The sequence below is a fragment of the Helianthus annuus genome, chromosome 12, assembly GCF_002127325.2.
Source record: "Helianthus annuus cultivar XRQ/B chromosome 12, HanXRQr2.0-SUNRISE, whole genome shotgun sequence".
Taxonomy (NCBI): domain Eukaryota; kingdom Viridiplantae; phylum Streptophyta; class Magnoliopsida; order Asterales; family Asteraceae; genus Helianthus; species Helianthus annuus.
Genome location: NC_035444.2, coordinates 128791437 through 128813023, shown reverse-complemented (window position 1 = coordinate 128813023; position 21587 = coordinate 128791437). Strand labels below are relative to the sequence as shown.

The 21587-nt window shown below is 39.9% G+C and overlaps 2 long non-coding RNA genes across 6 annotated transcripts; both read right to left on the bottom strand.

Annotated features, from left to right (window-relative positions):
* Positions 1-215: 215 nt before the first annotated feature.
* LOC110894844 lies at positions 216-3059 on the bottom strand. 2 transcript variants are annotated; one of them, XR_004874289.1, is made up of 4 exons: positions 2744-3059; positions 1713-2223; positions 500-756; positions 216-403 (listed from the first exon to the last, which is right to left on the bottom strand). It is a non-coding gene; the product is annotated as an uncharacterized LOC110894844 (long non-coding RNA). The 2 variants fall into 2 exon arrangements; XR_002566766.2 differs by having other exon boundaries at positions 601-756.
* A 3596-nt stretch (positions 3060-6655) lies between these two features.
* LOC110894843 lies at positions 6656-9321 on the bottom strand. Of its 4 annotated transcripts, none has more exons than XR_002566765.2 (4): positions 9199-9321; positions 8167-8678; positions 6947-7203; positions 6656-6850 (listed from the first exon to the last, which is right to left on the bottom strand). It is a non-coding gene; the product is annotated as an uncharacterized LOC110894843 (long non-coding RNA). The 4 variants fall into 4 exon arrangements; XR_004874157.1 differs by having other exon boundaries at positions 8593-8678; XR_004874156.1 differs by lacking the exons at positions 8167-8678; positions 9199-9321 and having other exon boundaries at positions 6947-7499.
* Between the last annotated feature and the right edge of the window lie 12266 nt (positions 9322-21587).

Genomic DNA, 21587 nt, shown 5'->3' with positions numbered 1-21587 from the left:
ATATGCACAAACATGACTGCGAGTTGTAGAATGCGCAACACATATCACCACCATGACACGTGAAGTAAAACCCTTAATGTAACACCCGTTCTTATAAACTAAGGTTTAACGTCTCATTTAGGAAAAACAGTCATGTAATTAAGATTACATATTGTAACACTCTGGTTACTATTTAACGTTTTTTATATATATATATAAATACCAACAATTAGATGTGTAATTAAGTTTACACATACTATGAAAATACGAGTTTATTAAAACTTTTACAAATCATAAGTTATTCAACATAAGTGATCGAGTTTGTCGTTTAAAAATTTACGACGAGGAAATGTGCGGAAGCATGTATCTTTATCGTGTTCGGTCCTTCGATGAGCTTGATCGTCTTCCGGCATCCAAAAAGAACCTACATTTCATCAACATGAAATGCTTTAGTCATACGGGAAATGTGATAAGTCTAAACAAATCCGGTAATAATAATGGAAGGAAAAAGAATCCCAACGTTAAACTTTTGATCTCAAAACATGGATTTCCAACTGGCCTCCACCGTAACTTACGGTGGCACCGTAAGTTACGGTGGCCCCTGGTGTGACATGCCCCTACCGTAAATCAGTAGGGGGCTGCCGTAAAGCCTTCAGCTCCACCGTAACTTACGGTGGCACCGTAAGTTACGGTGGCCCCTGCATTCCAGCCTTCCTATTTTGCCGTTTATTTGCACGAAAACTTTCGTATCTTTCAAACCGCTTATCCCATCTTCACCTACGGTCAAAACCATGTAAATAATTAGTTTTGACACTTTAATAATCGAGTATAAACAAGTTCCGTGCTTAACGTAACAAAACAAGAAATTATTTTTGTTTTGTTTTCAGCCCCTTCACCCGGCCGTGTCAAAAAGTCACCCGGCCGTGTCAGTTAACATATATTTTTCACAGCCCAGCCACCCGGCCGTGTCAAAAAATCACCCGCCCGTGTCAACTCTGCACGTCTATTTTTCATTAGCTCTTACCGAAACGGACATAACTCTCTCGTTTTTAATCCGTTTTACACGATTCTTTTTCCTACGCGTCCTTAATTTAATTCTCCATCATATGGAGTTAAAATCCGACATCCGGATTAACAAAAATTTTTAAGTCTTCGGCTTATTACCATTTTTACCCAAATTTTGACCCGTTCATGAATTCATCTAACAAACTTGATTGTGGCCCTTGTTTCTTTCGTAAACATAATATTATGATTATTTCCTATTGTACAAGGTTCAAATCACGGGTTATTACACATTCTTAACTCGTTTCGCTAATACTTCTATTTCGACCCGTTAAGGGTATTTACGCATTTTTGTCTTGAACTTGTGCTTTTCTTTTGATACTACAATATTTTCCATGTCTAATTAACTAGAAATATTCCACCACAACTATTTTGTGGTGGATTTAACATATGAACCCCTTTTTCCCAATTTTACCTATCGGTTGGTCATTTTTCCGCAATTAACTATTTCTAGGCGTTCGACCCGCAATTGTTTTTGCCTAGAACTTTTATACACATCTAAGGGTTTCAAACTCATAATATAAGTTTCTAGGCAACCTCTAAGGGTCGTTTACATTGTTTACCTATTAAGGGCTCTTTGGTCACATTTAGTCCTTCATTTTGAAATGAAGGATTTCGGCTAGATGTTAGACCTTCTTGCACTTTTTAACTATAAATTCACGTATGCGTACCTGGCTCGGATCATAGTATTGACCCGTTTACATACTTCTTGCTTTAAATTTTCTAATTAAAGCAACGCAACACATGTTATTTCCTGAAATCACAAAACTCAACAAGCGATTGTCAAATGTTATTGCCAAATGGTGTTATCCACACCATTTGACCCATTTAGTCTAATTGACCATTTGTCCGTGTTGAGATGGTATTTAATTACCATTTCACCCCTTTTACCTATCCCGGTTTTCTTTGAACTTGTTTTACTTAAAACCGTTTTTAATTATTCGTCATTACATGACTAATTTACCATTTTCCCCTCATTCCAACTCTCATTGAATCGCGTCGGAATATCATATACCAACCACTTAGTAGCATTCATATCATTACTTGAAATTAAGTAACTTTGCAAATAATGTAAAGGGGCGTAAGCTCTACTTACCTCGCATCCGAATACGTTTTCTTCTCGTGCTTGATTCGTTTGACCGCTTCTTTTCCAAGCCTCCACCTAGCTCGTTAGGCGACAAACTATCATTATTCACAAGGTGGTTAGATTAGTCATTTCAATTCACGACTATTCCACCTTACGTATTTAGTCAAACAAGGCAATTACGCGTTTCATTCGTAATCTCAACATATAACATTCACTTAGGCATTTTAACAAACACCTTACGGGCATAATTTCTCACAATTTATTAACAAGCTCAATACTTGTCATTTAGCCATGGTTAACATCAACTAAGCATGTTTACATAAATTTTCACATTAACAAAAATCTGAATTTACTTCCTAGAACTCAAATTACACTAGAACCACAATTAAAATTCTAGTGTTTAACATGTTCCTACTACACCCACTTATCACCTTCAATGGTGATTGTGAATTCACAAGAAATAAGCATGATTTCAACATGTGATTGACTAGGGTTTTACTCCTAGACATTATGTCATCCCTATTCTATCAAATTAACAAACATGCATCATCAAATTTCAGATTTCCCAAATTCATGAGAATTTCAAGTAGAGGATTTTCATGAATTTTCACATACCTTATGATCTCCTTTCAATGGGGATCACGAATATATGCTCGATTTTCGTTTTGGACTCGATTTGATCCTTCAATTGTTGGTTTTTGATGTGAACTAGGGTTTTGGGGAGCTTGAAGTCGCCCCCTGCCTTCTGATCGAACCCAACAACACAAACAAGTGTTGTGTTTTAATTTTTTTTTTGTTTTATTATTACTAGTTTTCACTTACACAACTTTAGTCCCTCAAGTTTCATTTTTCTTTTGTTTTAACATTTTAACTACTCATAAGTTGTCATTTAACTAGGTTAATGCCAATCCTGGTTAGTTTATTTTACCAATTTTATTTGTAACTAAACACAAATTTAAGAATGTGTATTTTCGGGATGTTACACCCTTCTTATTTTAAATCCACAATTCCTCTTATTAATAATAAATGAGATGAGAGAAAAACATTTTTAATGTTTTACAGTTGTACCCTCCGAACTCACTAAACCATACATTTCTAGTTAACTTAGCGGGTTTCGGGGATATTTACGACTAAGTTTATTTTAGGTCCCGTTAACTCAGACCTTTTATAAACTTTATTTATCCATAGACCTTTATTTATCTTTTTATTAAATATTAGGTTTATTTACTTAAAATTCCTAATATTCACCGGGTAAATTTTATTACTAATGGTACTTTACCCGTCTTTTAGTATTAACGGGGTTTGATTACCAAACCCGTTTTCAGGGTGTTACAAGTCTACCCCCCTTAAAGAGGTTTCGTCCTCGAAACCTTTTTCCTTCATAATTTATAGAGTTTAACTCCATGCATATGCTCTCAATAATCAATTGAGCATTGCTCATATTTTAATCGATTGTTAGTATATCCAGAAAATTATGGTAATACCTTTTTTGTTACAAAACATCTACGTGCCCCATTTGACATAATGCAACTTGAAATAACGTAATTTCGTTATTTCTACTAGTTTAGTTAATTTAGCGATATCTATATTATCGAACCCTTTGTGAATCAGTTTCCTTGACCTGTTTAAAGGTCTTTAGTGAAATCTTTCATTTTTTTAACTACAATTTCTTTTGTTTTCAAGTTCATTTATTCGGTTCAGTTATACCGAATCCTCTGCTTATACGCAACCAAATTTGTTTAAATGAGCTTAACCGGTCTCACTAACTAGACTTATTAGTCCGGTTACTTTTTACCGCTCGCTTGGTTATATTGTGATTCTACTTCACATTGTATTTCTTGACCCTGATCGGGTCACATCATGTTTAATTTATATCAACCATTCATTTCTCGAAAATATCTCTTTTCGAATATATCGTCTTGCGCCTATCCGTGTCAAGACTTGTATCTTTTAATATTAACCTTTTCTTAACTTCTCTCATAATACTTATATATTTGTTAAACGTCATTTCTTACTAAAACTAAATTTTAGTTTAACGTTTTCTCTTCACCTTGCCTTATGTCCTTTTATTACTCCTAGGAATTTTAAGTCCGAGGATTCATTCTTTTCCGATATTATTTAATTCGTGGAATTAAAATCAGTTCCCACACTTAACTCACCGACCCGTAGGTTCTTTTACTCAGCCTTGTAGGCTATTCCTTTAGATTTTTGCACCTTTTTAAGGCGAGGCCCTTATGATCCCTTTTTGCTTCAATTCATGACCCGTGGGTCATTTTGGCCCCGTAGACCTTTACACTAATTAATATCCCGTAGGTTATGATGATCCCGTAGATCATCTTTTATTCTAGTATTTGTTCAAATGTGTATACGTTTATATACGCATATGGCGTTAAGGCACCCCTTTTTATGTTTATAATTATTCACCTTTACTTTTTGGATTTCATTTGACCTTGACCGTAGTCTAAGGCTACATTGTTTTCTTTCGAATCATCTTTCCGACTTCTCGACTTCCAACTTCGATTTACACGTCGGTTTTTTTTTCCATACACTTACCGTTACCCGGTTCATACTTATACCCCTTTACGTCCCATTACCCGGGTTCTTTTATTTTAATGTTTTTAACATTTTTTTTTGTTTCGCTAGTTTGCGTTTTTCCTATGTATATTCCTTTATGAGCCATCACGTAGGTTCATTAATGTTTCGCGCTTCCATTATTCGGTTTGCGCTTACTTGCACTACCAAGTTTTTATACTTTATTTATCTCGTTTGACTTGTTCGTGTGAAATTTCATCACTTGTGAACATCAAACTCTGTTCTTTATTCGACCCGTTCAACTTTAAAATAGTTGAGCGTAGTTATTAACATTTCTGTTTGCAAATTCTCATTGTCTTTTAGTCATGACTCATATTCCGAGTCTTTTGACTTTCTGTTTCGCGTTCCCGTCTCTTGGTTTACGCATTCTTTCCAAATCCTACCCATTCATCGGGTATCCTTACCGTAATCCTTTTCAAGTAACCATTTCTATATGGTTTTAGACGTTATTTTAATTTAATTGGTCGTCTTAGCGAGACCCATCGCTTTTATTCAATCAAGTCCTTTATTCTTTATTCAATTCGTTTGACTTGTCCATGTGAATTTCATCACCTGTGACAGTCAAACTTTTATCCTTATACGTTAGCATTCCTATTAGTCGGTCTGTATTTCCATTTACTTTAATCTTTGTCCCTTCTCTCGGGCTCGTTATTCTAACGTAATACGCTCCCGTCATCCGACTTGCGTTTACGTTTGCTATCAAACATCTTATTTGTTTGATTCATTTGGGTACCTTTTTAATTCGTCCCATTCACCCCGTCCCTACTACATCGAATGTAAGTATGTCCATCATAAAAAGTTCATGACATCATGTGTTCACTGCTTACTTGGCCAGAGTAAGCGATCAACGCATGACACACATGACCTTTTCATAATTTCCGCACTACACCCCATGTAAGTGACGCCTCTAATCTTTCTATATTCTGGACTTTCATTGGCAACCATTTATTTAGTTACCATTTAACAGTTATTTGATTTACATGTTTTATTCATGAACATATACAATGTTTTTTTTTCTTTTTTTAAACTAATATATAATCACATTTGTTAATGTGATTGCTACTTTTCTCAATAGTATTAAATTGAGAGTTTCCCACTTGGATAATTACCCCAATCCAAGTTTCCATATGAACAAATCTTGTTACTCATTTGTTAATCATCATCGTGAATGACACATTTTCTATTAAATTTCTCTTGGAAATCAGGTTTTCTGAGTTCTATCATATGTGTATGCAACCGTCATTACTTACGTGTTTGTTGCATATTGCTACTTGTGCAATTAAATTTTTAAAAGTGTGCACCTGGTAATGCTTGCCCCGACGGGCGTTTCTTGCCTTTAACTTTGTTCGCGGTCGTTACGCGATTTAGTCCTTGGTGAGCATGCTCCTCTTGTCATACTTTGGACCGTTCTTCTATCATATCCGTAATTTGTTAAGCTCTCGCTATCCTCATATGCGAGTGTCCTTCAACTAAAACACATACAAATGTTAATAATTTCAACATTAAAGGATGCCCGTATTATAATACAAGGCTTTTCTACTATACGCATAAGCGCGTGTAATTTCATTGACTATATCTATTCTATATCGATTTTATTGGTGTAACGTGTATTACACGATAACCATATGTGTTGTTCTCAACACTTTAATCATATTAAACCATTGATATACATGTACTTACTGGATTTGCGATCAAGCCTCGAACCGAACACCAATCTTAATCAAGAGCATAAGGTTTAAGTCCAAGCATAGCTTTCCCGCCATACTTGAATCTCTTAAACCAAGGCTCTGATACCAACTTGTAACACCCGTTCTTATAAACTAAGGTTTAACGTCTCATTTAGGAAAAACAGTCATGTAATTAAGATTACATATTGTAACACTCTGGTTACTATTTAACGTTTTTATATATATATATATATATAAATACCAACAATTAGATGTGTAATTAAGTTTACACATACTATGAAAATACGAGTTTATTAAAACTTTTACAAATCATAAGTTATTCAACATAAGTGATCGAGTTTGTCGTTTAAAAATTTACGACGAGGAAATGTGCGGAAGCATGTATCTTTATCGTGTTCGGTCCTTCGATGAGCTTGATCGTCTTCCGGCATCCAAAAAGAACCTACATTTCATCAACATGAAATGCTTTAGTCATACGGGAAATGTGATAAGTCTAAACAAATCCGGTAATAATAATGGAAGGAAAAAGAATCCCAACGTTAAACTTTTGATCTCAAAACATGGATTTCCAACTGGCCTCCACCGTAACTTACGGTGGCACCGTAAGTTACGGTGGCCCCTGGTGTGACATGCCCCTACCGTAAATCAGTAGGGGGCTGCCGTAAAGCCTTCAGCTCCACCGTAACTTACGGTGGCACCGTAAGTTACGGTGGCCCCTGCATTCCAGCTTTCCTATTTTGCCGTTTATTTGCACGAAAACTTTCGTATCTTTCAAACCGCTTATCCCATCTTCACCTACGGTCAAAACCATGTAAATAATTAGTTTTGACACTTTAATAATCGAGTATAAACAAGTTCCGTGCTTAACGTAACAAAACAAGAAATTATTTTTGTTTTGTTTTCAGCCCCTTCACCCGGCCATGTCAAAAAGTCAACCGGCCGTGTCAGTTAACATATATTTTTCACAGCCCAGCCACCCGGCCGTGTCAAAAAGTCACCCGCCCGTGTCAACTCTGCACGTCTATTTTTCATTAGTTCTTACCGAAACGGACATAACTCTCTCGTTTTTAATCCGTTTTACACGATTCTTTTTCCTATGCGTCCTTAATTTAATTCTCCATCATATGGAGTTAAAATCCGACATCCGGATTAACAAAAATTTAATACTTTTAAGTCTTCGGCTTATTACCATTTTTACCCAAATTTTGACCCGTTCATGAATTCATCTAACAAACTTGATTGTGGCCCTTGTTTCTTTCGTAAACATAATATTATGATTATTTCCTATTGTACAAGGTTCAAATCACAGGTTATTACACATTCTTAACTCGTTTCGCTAATACTTCTATTTCGACCCGTTAAGGGTATTTACGCGTTTTGGTCTAGAACTTGTGCTTTTCTTTTGATACTACAATATTTTCCATGTCTAATTAACTAGAAATGTTCCACCACAACTATTTTGTGGTGGATTTAACATATGAACCCCTTTTTCCCAATTTTACCTATCGGTTGGTCATTTTTCCGCAATTAACTATTTCTAGGCGTTCGACCCGCAATTGTTTTTGCCTAGAACTTTTATACACATATAAGGGTTTCAAACTCATAATATAAGTTTCTAGGCAACCTCTAAGGGTCGTTTACATTGTTTACCTATTAAGGGCTCTTTGGTCACATTTAGTCCTTCATTTTGAAATGAAGGATTTCGGCTAGATGTTAGACCTTCTTGCACTTTTTAACTATAAATTCACGTATGCGTACCTGGCTCGGATCATAGTATTGACCCGTTTACATACTTCTTGCTTTAAATTTTCTAAATTAAAGCAACGCAACACATGTTATTTCCTGAAATCACAAAACTCAACAAGCGATTGTCAAATGTTATTGCCAAATGGTGTTATCCACACCATTTGACCCATTTAGTCTAATTGACCATTTGTCCGTGTTGAGATGGTATTTAATTACCATTTCACCCCTTTTACCTATCCCGGTTTTCTTTGAACTTGTTTTACTTAAAACCGTTTTTAATTATTCGTCATTACATGACTAATTTACCATTTTCCCCTCATTCCAACTCTCATTGAATCGCGTCGGAATATCATATACCAACCACTTAGTAGCATTCATATCATTACTTGAAATTAAGTAACTTTGCAAATAATGTAAAGGGGCGTAAGCTCTACTTACCTCGCATCCGAATACGTTTTCTTCTCGTGCTTGATTCGTTTGACCGCTTCTTTTCCAAGCCTCCACCTAGCTCGTTAGGCGACAAACTATCATTATTCACAAGGTGGTTAGATTAGTCATTTCAATTCACGACTATTCCACCTTACGTATTTAGTCAAACAAGGCAATTACGCGTTTCATTCGTAATCTCAACATATAACATTCACTTAGGCATTTTAACAAACACCTTGCGGGCATAATTTCTCACAATTTATTAACAAGCTCAATACTTGTCATTTAGCCATGGTTAACATCAACTAAGCATGTTTACATAAATTTTCACATTAACAAAAATCTGAATTTACTTCCTAGAACTCAAATTACACTAGAACCACAATGAAAATTCTAGTGTTTAACATGTTCCTACTACACCCACTTATCACCTTCAATGGTGATTGTGAATTCACAAGAAATAAGCATGATTTCAACATGTGATTGACTAGGGTTTTACTCCTAGACATTATATCATCCCTATTCTATCAAATTAACAAACATGCATCATCAAATTTCAGATTTCCCAAATTCATGAGAATTTCAAGTAGAGGATTTTCATGAATTTTCACATACCTTATGATCTCCTTTCAATGGGGATCACGAATATATGCTCGATTTTCGTTTTGGACTCGATTTGATCCTTCAATTGGTGGTTTTTGATGTGAACTAGGGTTTTGGGGAGCTTGAAGTCGCCCCATGCCTTCTGATCGAACCCAACAACACAAACAAGTGTTGTGTTTTAATTTTTTTTTTTTTTGTTTTATTATTACTAGTTTTCACTTACACAACTTTAGTCCCTCAAGTTTCATTTTTCTTTTGTTTTAACATTTTAACTACTCATAAGTTGTCATTTAACTAGGTTAATGCCAATCCTGGTTAGTTTATTTTACCAATTTTATTTGTAACTAAATACAAATTTAAGAATGTGTATTTTCGGGATGTTACACCCTTCTTATTTTAAATCCACAATCCCTCTTATTAACTAAACCATACATTTCTAGTTAACTTAGCGGGTTTCGGGGATATTTACGACTAAGTTTATTTTAGGTCCCGTTAACTCAGACCTTTTATAAACTTTATTTATCCATAGACCTTTATTTATCTTTTTATTAAATATTAGGTTTATTTACTTAAAATTCCTAATATTCACCGGGTAAATTTTATTACTAATGGTACTTTACCCGTCTTTTAGTATTAACGGGGTTTGATTACCAAACCCGTTTTCGGGGTGTTACACTTAACAACCCTTGTCCACGACAGGTGCTGAGTCCAAACTATAGTACTATCGTTGCTAAGGTGTCAGGTAACAATCACTGTGTAAACATAACATACAAGCATTCATCGAATAACACGTATAACACGCAGAGCGGTTAGCGTATAAAAGTGTTTGCGTTACGTGCCGATTGTGATTTGAAATAGATAACGTATGTAACACCCAAAAGTGCATAAAGTAAAAAGGGTTCAAGTATACTCACAGTTCGTGTTTAATAAATAAACACAACTTGGATTGAAGGGAGCGCTTGAGAGATTAACCTGATCAGATAACGACAGTATAAGCATTGAACAGTGCGTTAAACGGTGCGAGTGGAACGAGTGACGGATGGTGATCCGATCGGATTACCGTCCGGACGGATGACCATTCGGTCGGAGGGTCGTCCGTTTGAGATGAATGTGTTTGTGTATGATTGAACTTTGAAGTTTTCGTTGTAGCATTTTAGAAGATGTGTAATATCATTATATGTCCAGCCATCCGGTCGGATAGTCATCCAGACGGATGACCGTTTGATCGAATGGTGATTCGTTTGAGTAGTGATTACAAAGAACTTTATCTCCCGTCCGGATAATCATTCAATCGGATGGTCGTCCGATCGGATGACTATTCGTTGGAAGCTAATATTCTTTGAAGTTTTGGAAATTGTTTAAGTGTTGAAAACCACAAGTCGCCTGGTCAAATCGTCGTTCGATCGGATGGTGATCTGATCGGACGGTGATTCGTTCGGGCAACCTGTTTGTTTGAGAACTTGCAAAATCCATTAAGTTTAGAAAGTTTGTGGTTGAACCGAGACGGTATGACAACGTGTAGAGCAACGGAAACCTCATCAGGTCCAACTCATCCGGTCGGATGGGAGCCACCCCGTTCGATCCAAATCAGCTATTCGTGGCGGTGTTTCATGTTCAACCCGTAAGTTGGTCATCTCTTCGATAGTAATCTGTTCTCAAACCGGTACTTCACCAGAGAATGAGTAGAAGGCCTGAACGAGCTCAGATTCTATCGGTTTTATATGAAAAGTTGATAATATTGAAGAAAAGTTTGAAACATAATCCAAGTGTTTCTTATTTAGGTAAGTTTAGCGTAAAATCATGTAGAAATCTGTTAGATTCGGACCGTTCATGCCGGAATGAAGTCATTCTCCGGAGTTCTAATCGACCCGTGATGACGTCATCCTTGAATAGCTCGAAATCAGGTGATTTCATGGTTAGAAGTGGTGATTTGTTGGTGAAGATGTTTAGAAAGTGTGTGTAGATGATAGAAGTACAAGATTTGAGATGAAAACTTACAAGAATCGCGAGAAATCGAGAGAAAAGCGGCTGAGAATGCGAAGCGTCGGAGGAGAGCTGTCACATCACGTGAACAGTGATGTGACAGGTGAGTATTTATAGGGGAAGGAGAGAAAGGCGGTGTGGAGTGATTTGATCGGAGCGCATTTCGATCGGATGGCCATCTGATCGGATGGTCATCCGGTCGGATGACCATTCGATTGAAGGGTCATTCGATTGGATAGCTCGAGTGAGTTGGTTTCCGATTTTCGTTTCATGCGTTGAGCGTTGCGATGCGTTTGAGCGAGTGTCGAATAAGCGATGTGGTAGTTTTAAATAATAGTTACACAAATAAAATAACTAACATACAACAACATAAATAATCTTGCGTTTCCATTTCGCGATGAGATTGCGTTGCGATAGAGCTGCGATTGCGTTTTTCGAATAACACCTTTAACATAAATAAACATGCACAAGTAACACATAATTTCACACACACGTAAAACAATATCCAGAACTGCGATTCAAGTTGCGATGCGATAGCGGTGAGATAGCGTTAAGTAGATTAGCGTTTAATTGCGTTTATCGCATTGTTACTTCACATAATACAATTCGTAAAACAAATATAGCGTAACTAGCATACATCGATTAAAGAAATAACAGATCTGATTAGCAATCTTTTCTTCCTTTGACTTTGACTTTGACTTGTACTTTGACTTCAAAAATTCAGGTTGTTACACAATGCCTGCTTCAGATCCACAGTTTTCTTAGCAGTTTAGATTGTTTCTAAATTCATGCATGTCTTCGTCTAGTACCTCAAGTATCTCTTCTTCTATTTGGATTTTGGATTTTGGATTTTGGTGCATCTCATCATATGTCACCCCACTTGCCATCTGTAACACCCCTTGTTTTTAAATGTCAAAGTCAAAGTCAAAGTCCAAGTCAAGTTTGACTTCTTTGACTGTAAAAAGTCTATTTTATGTTTTGTATTATGTGGAGTAAGTGTTGTCAATCCAAAGAATCGAAGTAACCGAATGTTTAATCGACGCGAAACGCTTTTCGACTGTGAATAGAAGGAAGTAACAATGCGATAAAGCTTATCAATCAATAATCAAGCTAATCGAACCATCAATCAAACTCGAAACTCGAATTATGCAAATTTGGTGTTATAATACGTGTGTGTATGCCTTATCTGTTACTTGTGCGTGCTTACTTTATGTATGTGTGGTGATCAATCGAATCGAAACTCGAAACTCAGTCGAACTCAATCAAAATCAAATTACGATGAATGGTAGCGAAAGGATAGTGCGAAATGTAGATGCTGGTATGTAGATATAGTGGTTGGGATTAAAAGTAATTTGAATAGGAAACTCTATCGTACTCGTATCATCTTTAATCGAAATCGACACATCAGGAATCGTCGCACCGAACGCTCAAAACAGGCTGTGGACCGATCAGGCTCCTAGCCGATCGAACAGCCCAGCCGATCGGACGGACTGTCCGATCGAGCAGGCTGTCCGATCGGGATGCCTGGCCAATCGGCCAACCCTTTCCCCTTTTGGAAGCCTATAAATAGGCATGTCAATGTCATTCTTTCCACTTTTGGAAACCCTCTGACCGACCAGCTCGTGTTCTTCACTATTTCTCAGATTTCTCTCAATCCCGGTAAGATTTCATCCTAAATCTTGTACTTTCTTGATCAATACATGCTCCTACACCTTTCTATCTTTCAAATCTTGATTTCTAACCGTGAAATCATCAAGATCTAAGCATTCTAGGATGATGTCATCATGGTGTTCTTCAAGAACTTCATGTTTTGGCCTCAATCCACCAAGAATCACTTGGATCTAGCCGATTTCCACATAAACAAACTAAGATCTATCATAGATCTGAACATTTACATGGTGTGAAGGATTGAAAGAATGATTTCCAACTTTCTTTCAACTCTTTTACACTCAATACCTTCAAACCGGTAGAAACGGAGCTTGAGCCAACTCACTAATCATTCTAATGGTTGTGTGGTTCAAGATTCGGATTCTATCTAACGAGATTCACCGATTTCGGGTTAAACTATAACTCTGTTCCGAACTGTTCACCGGCCGGACTTGGGTGATTCCTGTCCGAGCAAGGGAAACAAGTAAGAACGAAGGTGCCATTGTTCAGCTCGTTGTCAAAATATCTCAATATAACGTCAAAATAATCAGAACAGCCAAGTGATAGACGAACAGGCCGACCAGGTCAGAATGCTGACTGATCGAACAGGCTGTTCGAACGAACAGCCCAACCAATCGGACATGTCAGCCGATCGACCGGGCCAGCCGATCGGCTAGCACATGGCCCCACACTTTGACAATGTCATGATGTGTAGTATTGAACGAAGTGATGTTCGATCGAACGAGCTGTTCGATAACATTACTCGTCGGATCATGAGATACTATGCTTCAACCCTTAATCGATTTCAACTCGTTCGACGTATTGGAGTGCCACCCGATCGAACATGCTGTTCGATCAGGTGACATCCTGCTGAGGACTACTACTGAAGTGTCTAACCGATCGGTTAAGTTGGCCGATCGAACGATCTGTTCGATCGATTGACCTGAAAGGTAAAAACACTTCAATGTTCTCAAATACTACAACGAAAACTTCAAAACGACAAGCCATCATACACAAACACATCCTACTCAAAGGAAGAAACAATCCACTCGAACAGTCCAACCGATCGAGCCTACCGGCCGATCGAACAGGCTGTCCGAACGGACTGTCTAACCGAACGAACAACCCGTTCGATCGAACCTACAGTTCGATCGACCAGGCTATTCGACCCATCATCACTTGTTTCCACTTCACGCGTTACTCATCGTTATGCTATCGAACTATTCAGGCTATGTCACACCCCCAAAATCCACCTGCGGATAACACCCGCTTCGAGGGCGTGACTGACCAGGATCCAGCCACCAATTATACTGAGCATTTAATTAATAGTAGAAATATTTAATATCCGTAGTAATTAGCAATATCAGAGTTTAGGTTCGGTAATTAGTTTAACAAAACAGCGGAAGCATAAACCAAAATAGTTTTAAAGACAGTTCGTTGTTCAAAACAGTTATCCCAACACACGGGTTTGACGAACACTACACATCCCCAAGCAGCAGCTCCTGAATCATTGGTTACCTGCAAAGCATGCAGTAAGGGGTCAACAATAATGCTGAGTGAGTTCACTAGTTGTCCGGTTTTAATTACCAAAAACTTGTTTCACCGGTTAATTTATCCGTTTATACATGCCCTGGGGAGCTACCCCAAAAGTTAGCGACTAAACTGTTTTTTTTTTTTTTCCAATACCGAACACTAGGTAACCGTTGCGTATCCGCAGGATGCCCCGATGTCAATGTTCTATCATCATTGACGGATTTCTGAGTCTATTAGTTCACGCCCGTCCCAAACCAGGGCACGGTGTGAGGCTGGTAAACACCTAAATAGCGCTATCAACTAATAACCCGTTCGCCTAACCCGGCGACTAATCGGTATTTGTAGTAGGGACTTGAGTGATAGAGTTTCGTTTAGTGCCGTTAGTTGCAATCCGTATAAACAGTAATTAACCAAAAGGTTTCCCAATACCCGGGAAGGAAAAGTAAGTTGTGTTCCCAATAACCAGGGAAAGTATGTAAATGGTATCCCCTTTTACCAGGGGATAGGATTGTCCAAAAGGTTTCCCAATACCAGGGAAGGAAAAGTAAGTTTTGTTCCCAATAACCAGGGAAAGTATGTAAATGGTATCCCCTTTTACCAGGGGATAGGGTTGTTAGTCTCGTGTCCCAAACCACCGGGACGCATGCTTTTAAGTTGTGAACTCACCTTGGGTTGCTCGGTAGGTTTAGGTTACTCGGTCAAACACGCTGGTCACCATGTCCTAACATGGTTACCGGTATAGGTCAGATACAAGTATTCACGTAAAACACATACTGGCACGTAACATGCATACAAGTAAACAGTCATGGGGTTATTGGGCCAGCCCTAACATTCACACATTCAAACAGAACACAGTGACACATAGTCCATTTATCAGATAGCCCATGATACACATAATGGCCCAATAACCAAAGTGAGCAGCCCACTCGCAACCAGATGGTCTCGAGTCGTAACCAGGAGATCTCGGCTTGTCACGTTATGGTTGCGAGTCGCAACCGTGCGGTCTCGAGTCATCATGCTGTGGTTGCGAGTCGCAACCGTCGTAGTCTCGAGTCGCAATCATGAGGTTTCGAGTTGTCATGCTATGATTGCGAGTCGCAACTATGTGGTCTCGAGTTGTCTTGCCTTGGTTGCGAGTCGCAACGACGCGGTTGCGAGTCGTAAGCTGTCCCTTTCATGTACACGTGATGATGCAGAAGCAACAGTCCGAAATTGTACCATGTATTCAGACCCAGATTAGGAAACAACCAATAATATTTCACTAACACTTTTCCTAATCTGCCCATATACAACAATAGATCAAACATTACCCTTTTTAAAATCTTCAAACCACATTCAAACAAGTTCATCTTACATTCATAGTTTTCTAGGGTTTTCATGTCACATATAACCATATTTTATGAACAAAAATCATATGTTTATAACAAGATTATCATGGCAAGAACAAAGAAACATGCATTACATAGCCGAAATCTTAAGTTCAACATCAACATTTTGCAAGAAACAAAGAAGTATAGTTTGGTTGGCCATGAACTCTCTTAGACTACCATTTTCTAAACATGTTACCAAATATTGTCAAACTTTACAAATCAACCTAAGAATCATGCATAACCATTCTAACCAAGCATTTCTAGTTCATACAACATACATAAATCTCATGCACATAGTAACAACACTAACCGGTTGTGAAGAAGGAGGATGAGCCGAAAGAAAGGAAGAAAATGAGAGAAGATGAAGTGTCCGAGTGATGGTCTTGACCGAGTGTCTTGTCCGATATGCTCCAAGCTTGAACCGAGATCAAGGAGAAGGAAAGTGGTGTTGTTGGGGTTTTCTAGTGGGAGAGAATAGAAGAGTCTATGTGTGGATTGTTTGGTAACAAATGAGAGAAATGGGGAAAGTTGGGGATTATATACCAAGGGGTCACGAGTTGGGCTAGGGATTTCGGCCCAAATGGTTTCGGCTCAAAGGCCCACTCGAGACCGAGTGGCCCACTCGCAACCGAGTGGTTGCGAGTCATGGTCTCGGGTCGTAGTCTCGGCTCTTATATATTTATATATAATACACATACACAACACATATCATGTACTAAAGTCACGTTTTCATTTAATAATAATCATATATGCACAAAATATTACAAGGTGTTCGTTCGGAAAAACCTCGAGTGTCACATTATCCCCAAGTTTTAAGAACTTTCGTCCCGAAAGTTGAAGCAGCCACTGCCAAGCAAGCGTGTTTTAACGGGGTGTCACATGATCCCCCCGTTAGTTTGGAATTTCGTCCCGAAATTCGGTTGTAGCTTCAGTGCTGGGGTTTTCGTTTGGGAATAACTGGGGATACTTGGACTTCATCTGGTCCTCCCGCTCCCAGGTAAACTCTGGGCCGCGACGTGAGTTCCAACGAACTCGAACAAAAGGTATTCTAGTGCTCTTGAGGACCTTAACATCCCGGTCCGTGATTTCGACAGGTTCTTCGACGAATTTCAACTGTTCGTCGATAGTGAGTTCCTTCAGAGGAACTACGTGCGTCTATCTGACAGACACTTCTTCAGATTCGACACATGGAAAACGTTGCGAACTGCACCGAGTTCTGCTGGTAAGTTCAGTCTGTAGGCCACCTTGCCTATTTTCTCAAGGATTTCGAAAGGTCCAACGTACCGTGGGTTGAGTTTGCCTCGTTTACCAAAACGAACCACACCCTTCCAGGGTGAAACTTTGAGTGATACCCGCTCCCCAACCTGGAGCTCAAGTGGTTTCCTGCCCTTATCGGCGTAGGCCTTCTGACGGTCACGAGCGGCCGCCATGCGTTGTCGTATTTGAGCAATCCGCTCAGTAGTGTCTACCACATGTTCTGGACCAGTGATTTGACTATCCCCCACCTCTGCCCAACAAAGAGGTGACCGGCATTTACGTCCGTACAATGCCTCAAACGGAGCAGCTTTAATGCTGGTGTGGTAGCTGTTATTATACGAGAATTCCACGAGTGGCAGATGCCTTTCCCAGCTGTTGCCAAAGTCGTTTACACTAGAGCGAAGCATGTCTTTTAATGTTTGCATAGAGCGTTCGGACTGCCCGTCCGTCTGTGGGTGATACGCTGTGCTCATATCTAAACGTGAGCCAAAAGACTTGTGCATTGCTTGCCACAGTTCCGAAGTAAAACGTGCATCTCGATCAGAGATGATAGAGGTGGGCACCCCGTGCCTCGAAACAACTTCCTTGAGGTATATCTTCGCCAGAGTGGAGAATTTATCTGTTGTCTTTGATCGCCAAGAAGTGTGCGGATTTCGTGAGTCGATTCACGATCACCCAGATAGTATCGTTTCCGCGCTGTGATCTAGGTAGGCCAGTAATGAAATCCATGGAAATTTGCTCCCATTTCCATTGTGGTATCTCTGGTTGTTGGAGTAGGCCTGAGGGTTTCTGATATTCCGTCTTGACTCGCGCACAAGTCAAACACTTGCTGACGTAAGTTGCTATGTGGGCCTTCATGCTAGGCCACCAATACGTAGTCTTAATATCGTGGTACATCTTATCCGAACCAGGGTGTACTGAGTAGCGAGATTTGTGCGCTTCATCCATCGCAAGTTCTCGCAAGTTCTCGTAAGTCGCCATAGATCACCCGCGTAGGGCTTCAGCTCTAACGTTCTCTGGTTTCAGTGCTTCTATCTGAGCAGCTCGTATTTGCGAAGGTAGACTAGAATGGATCGTGAGTTGTAAAGCTCTTACGCGCTTGGGCGTAGTGTCCTTCCGACTGAGGGCGTCTGCCACTACATTGGCCTTGCCCGGGTGATACCTGGCACTCGTAATCATTCAGCAGTCCGACCCATCGTCGCTGTCGCATATTTAGTTCCTTCTGCTTGAATATGTGTTCTAAACTTCTGTGGTCGGTGTAGATGGCGCACTTGGTTCCGTATAGGTAATGCCGTCATAACTTAAGTGCGAAGATCACTGCTCCCAGTGCCAAATCAAGCGTTGTGTAGTTCCTTTCGTGCGTCCTAAGTTGTCGAGAGGCGTAAGCAATAACCTTCTCGCGTTGCATCCGTGTGTAACTGGGATCCTGATTCGAAGCATCATGGTATACCGCTAGATCACCCGTACCCTAGGGTGAAGACGATGTTCAGTGCATTACAAAGTTGGGATTCGAAAGCTGAAAAGACGTCCTCCTGTTTTGGTCTTTCACGAACACAACACCCTGATGTGCCAACGAGACTTAAGTTGTGCGACCTTCGAAAATCTTGTGATTAAGCTGCGATAGTATCTAGTGGGACCAAGAAACTCCTGTATCCTCGAAGGGATCTTTGATGTTGATCAGTTCCTAACCAAATGGATCTTAGCGAGATCCATGTGTATTCCCACTTCGTTGTTTGATAAAAAGAAAATGTGTACTTCCCGAATCCTGAAGTCATACTTAGGTAGACTTCGCACGTAGACGCTCCTCCCCTAGAAGCTCTACAATGGAATACAAGTGTTGTTCAAGGTGCCCCTTTCTCCTAGAAGTGATTCAAAACGTACTAGATAAACACAGTTGCAGTGTGATCCATAAAGCAGCTGGTGGGTTGTTCACCCCAAAAGGTCATGGAATAATTCATCCGGTGTCTCCTGGAAATGGCCTTATTGCGTTCACTATGCCGTTTTAGGAACATCCTCCCTTTGGACTTCCATCTGATGTTAGTTCGTTCGCTACTCCATCTTCACATAGGAGCATGACCCATGTAACTGGCCAACAGGTTGTCAATACAGGATCGAGTCAAACGGTTTTGGGTTGTCACCTTGATGAGCTCTTAATAGTCAGTATACACACGAAAAAGGCCCATCTTCCCTAGGATAAGTGGGGCTCCCCCAAAGCGAAGAACTAGACCCTACAAAACTCCTGTCCAACGGTTCCTATAGTTGCTTTGATAGATCTTGCGACCTTCCTGGCGCAAAATGGTAAAAGTACAAGTAATCAGGGCTGCCTCAGACGTGAGATCAGACTGAGATTCCGCCTAACAAATTTTCGGAAGAAAAACTGAATGTTCCTCGGATAGCACGCCGAGAGAAACAACGAACAACTGGTGGATCCTCGATCCACTTTTCCTTAGCCTTAACATCCGTAGCGGTTGCTAACACAACGGAGTAATCCCTCTGTAGACGCTTCTGGCCTTCACAGCTGAAATGGCGCTAACTATTGAACTACTCTGATGCTTTAGAACAAATGCCGATTCTCCACACAAAGTTTTCTCCTCACTGGGTATATTCGCGTGATTCCTGGGTAACCAATTCACACTAACTACTGCGTTGTAACCATCGAGGGTGGTAGAAGGAAGGTCGACATCGGACACTCGTCCCACAAGGTCGTGTTTACACCCTAACGAACTTTTGAGATTCTATATGACTTGCCATCAGTCGATTCCACATCTGGTTCGGTTTTAAGAAGTATCAGGGTCAAGCAGAATAGAGATGAAGCAAACAACTACCCATACAAGCTACCATGTTGCTACTATGCCTGGCGTCGCCTGCGCCAATCCTAAATGCCCTTCCACGAGCATCATTTCCAATGTTGTTGTTACGGTTGCGAGGATTCCCTATTATCATTCCCCTGGTTGTTGACCTTGATGTTGTCGCGACTGTTGTTTCTGATGTCGTTGCTTGAAATGGTGCGCTACGATCCTTCACTGACAAGTCCATCTTGTCGCGTTTCCGTGCCGCGTCCCAAGGTGTACTTATTGAGCTGGCTGTTACGCATTTCCGCACCATTGTCGATTGTCATCGCTTATGGCCCGACTGATTCGTAAGAGCTGGCTCCTATGAGCCGCTGACTAGGGTTAAGGGTTCGATTGGAGTCAATTCGCTGATGCTCGTTGTCGGTGACTAGGGTCGTTCAAATGCTGAAGCCAGTAGGGTACTACGTCTATCCTCTTGACTGATTAATACACGGTATGTTGAGATAGTGTTGCAGGAGTGATCGCACTTCGGGATTTAAGACGTCAACACGTTACGTTCCAGCAAGCGAAGAAAGGTGAGAAGGATATAGACCAATCATTGTCGTTTCAACACCCATCCCGGGGATGCTCGTACAAGCACCTAATGTTCTACACAGTTCGCTAGGCGTTCATATGGGTGTTCAGGTAATACTCGATAGCATCGAGGTTCGAAAGGGGTGCAGTGAGAAGTGAAAAGATCGTGTTCGAGTAGGAGACAATCACTGCTACGGTTCCTATGGACTGTTGTGTTTCTCATCATACAGATAACGAAACGGAACCCCTTTTTTCACTTGTTAAGCCTCACTGGGACTTACATCCACCCCACTATATTATTATGTGTGCACCCACAATAATATTGTGATTTGCATGTTCATCTCAGCTCCTCTTAACTCATGTCAAATGGTTCCCCACACTCGAGTAGATTTCAAAGAGTATTAAGTAGTGTAAGTCACGGAGGTTTAGGGAATTACCACCCTATCAATCACATGATACGAGAAAGTGTTCAGGAATTCATATTGGTGTGCTAACGTGCAATCACATGCAATATCGTATGTGGGCGTTCACTAGTTAGGCATACTAGTACGTATAGCGAAACAGGAAACATAAAGTAAGCAAACAAGTAAACACTGGTCCGAGCTATGAGGTTAAAAGTGTTGAGCCTTGTACTTGGAGTGTAGTGTCGTCACGAGTCACGGGTTATAGTCTGGTTTTCTCCAAAAAGATTTTCCCCTTTTTAAAACCAAGTTCACTATAACCAATGGCTCTGATACCAATCTGTCACACCCCCAAAATCCACCTGCGGATAACACCCGCTTCGAGGGCGTGACTGACCAGGATCCAGCCACCAATTATACTGAGCATTTAATTAATAGTAGAAATATTTAATATCCGTAGTAATTAGCAATATCAGAGTTTAGGTTCGGTAATTAGTTTAACAAAACAGCGGAAGCATAAACCAAAATAGTTTTAAAGACAGTTCGTTGTTCAAAACAGTTATCCCAACACACGGGTTTGACGAACACTACACATCCCCAAGCAGCAGCTCCTGAATCATTGGTTACCTGCAAAGCATGCAGTAAGGGGTCAACAATAATGCTGAGTGAGTTCACTAGTTGTCCGGTTTTAATTACCAAAAACTTGTTTCACCGGTTAATTTATCCGTTTATACATGCCCTGGGGAGCTACCCCAAAAGTTAGCGACTAAACTGTTTTTTTTTTTTTCCAATACCGAACACTAGGTAACCGTTGCGTATCCGCAGGATGCCCCGATGTCAATGTT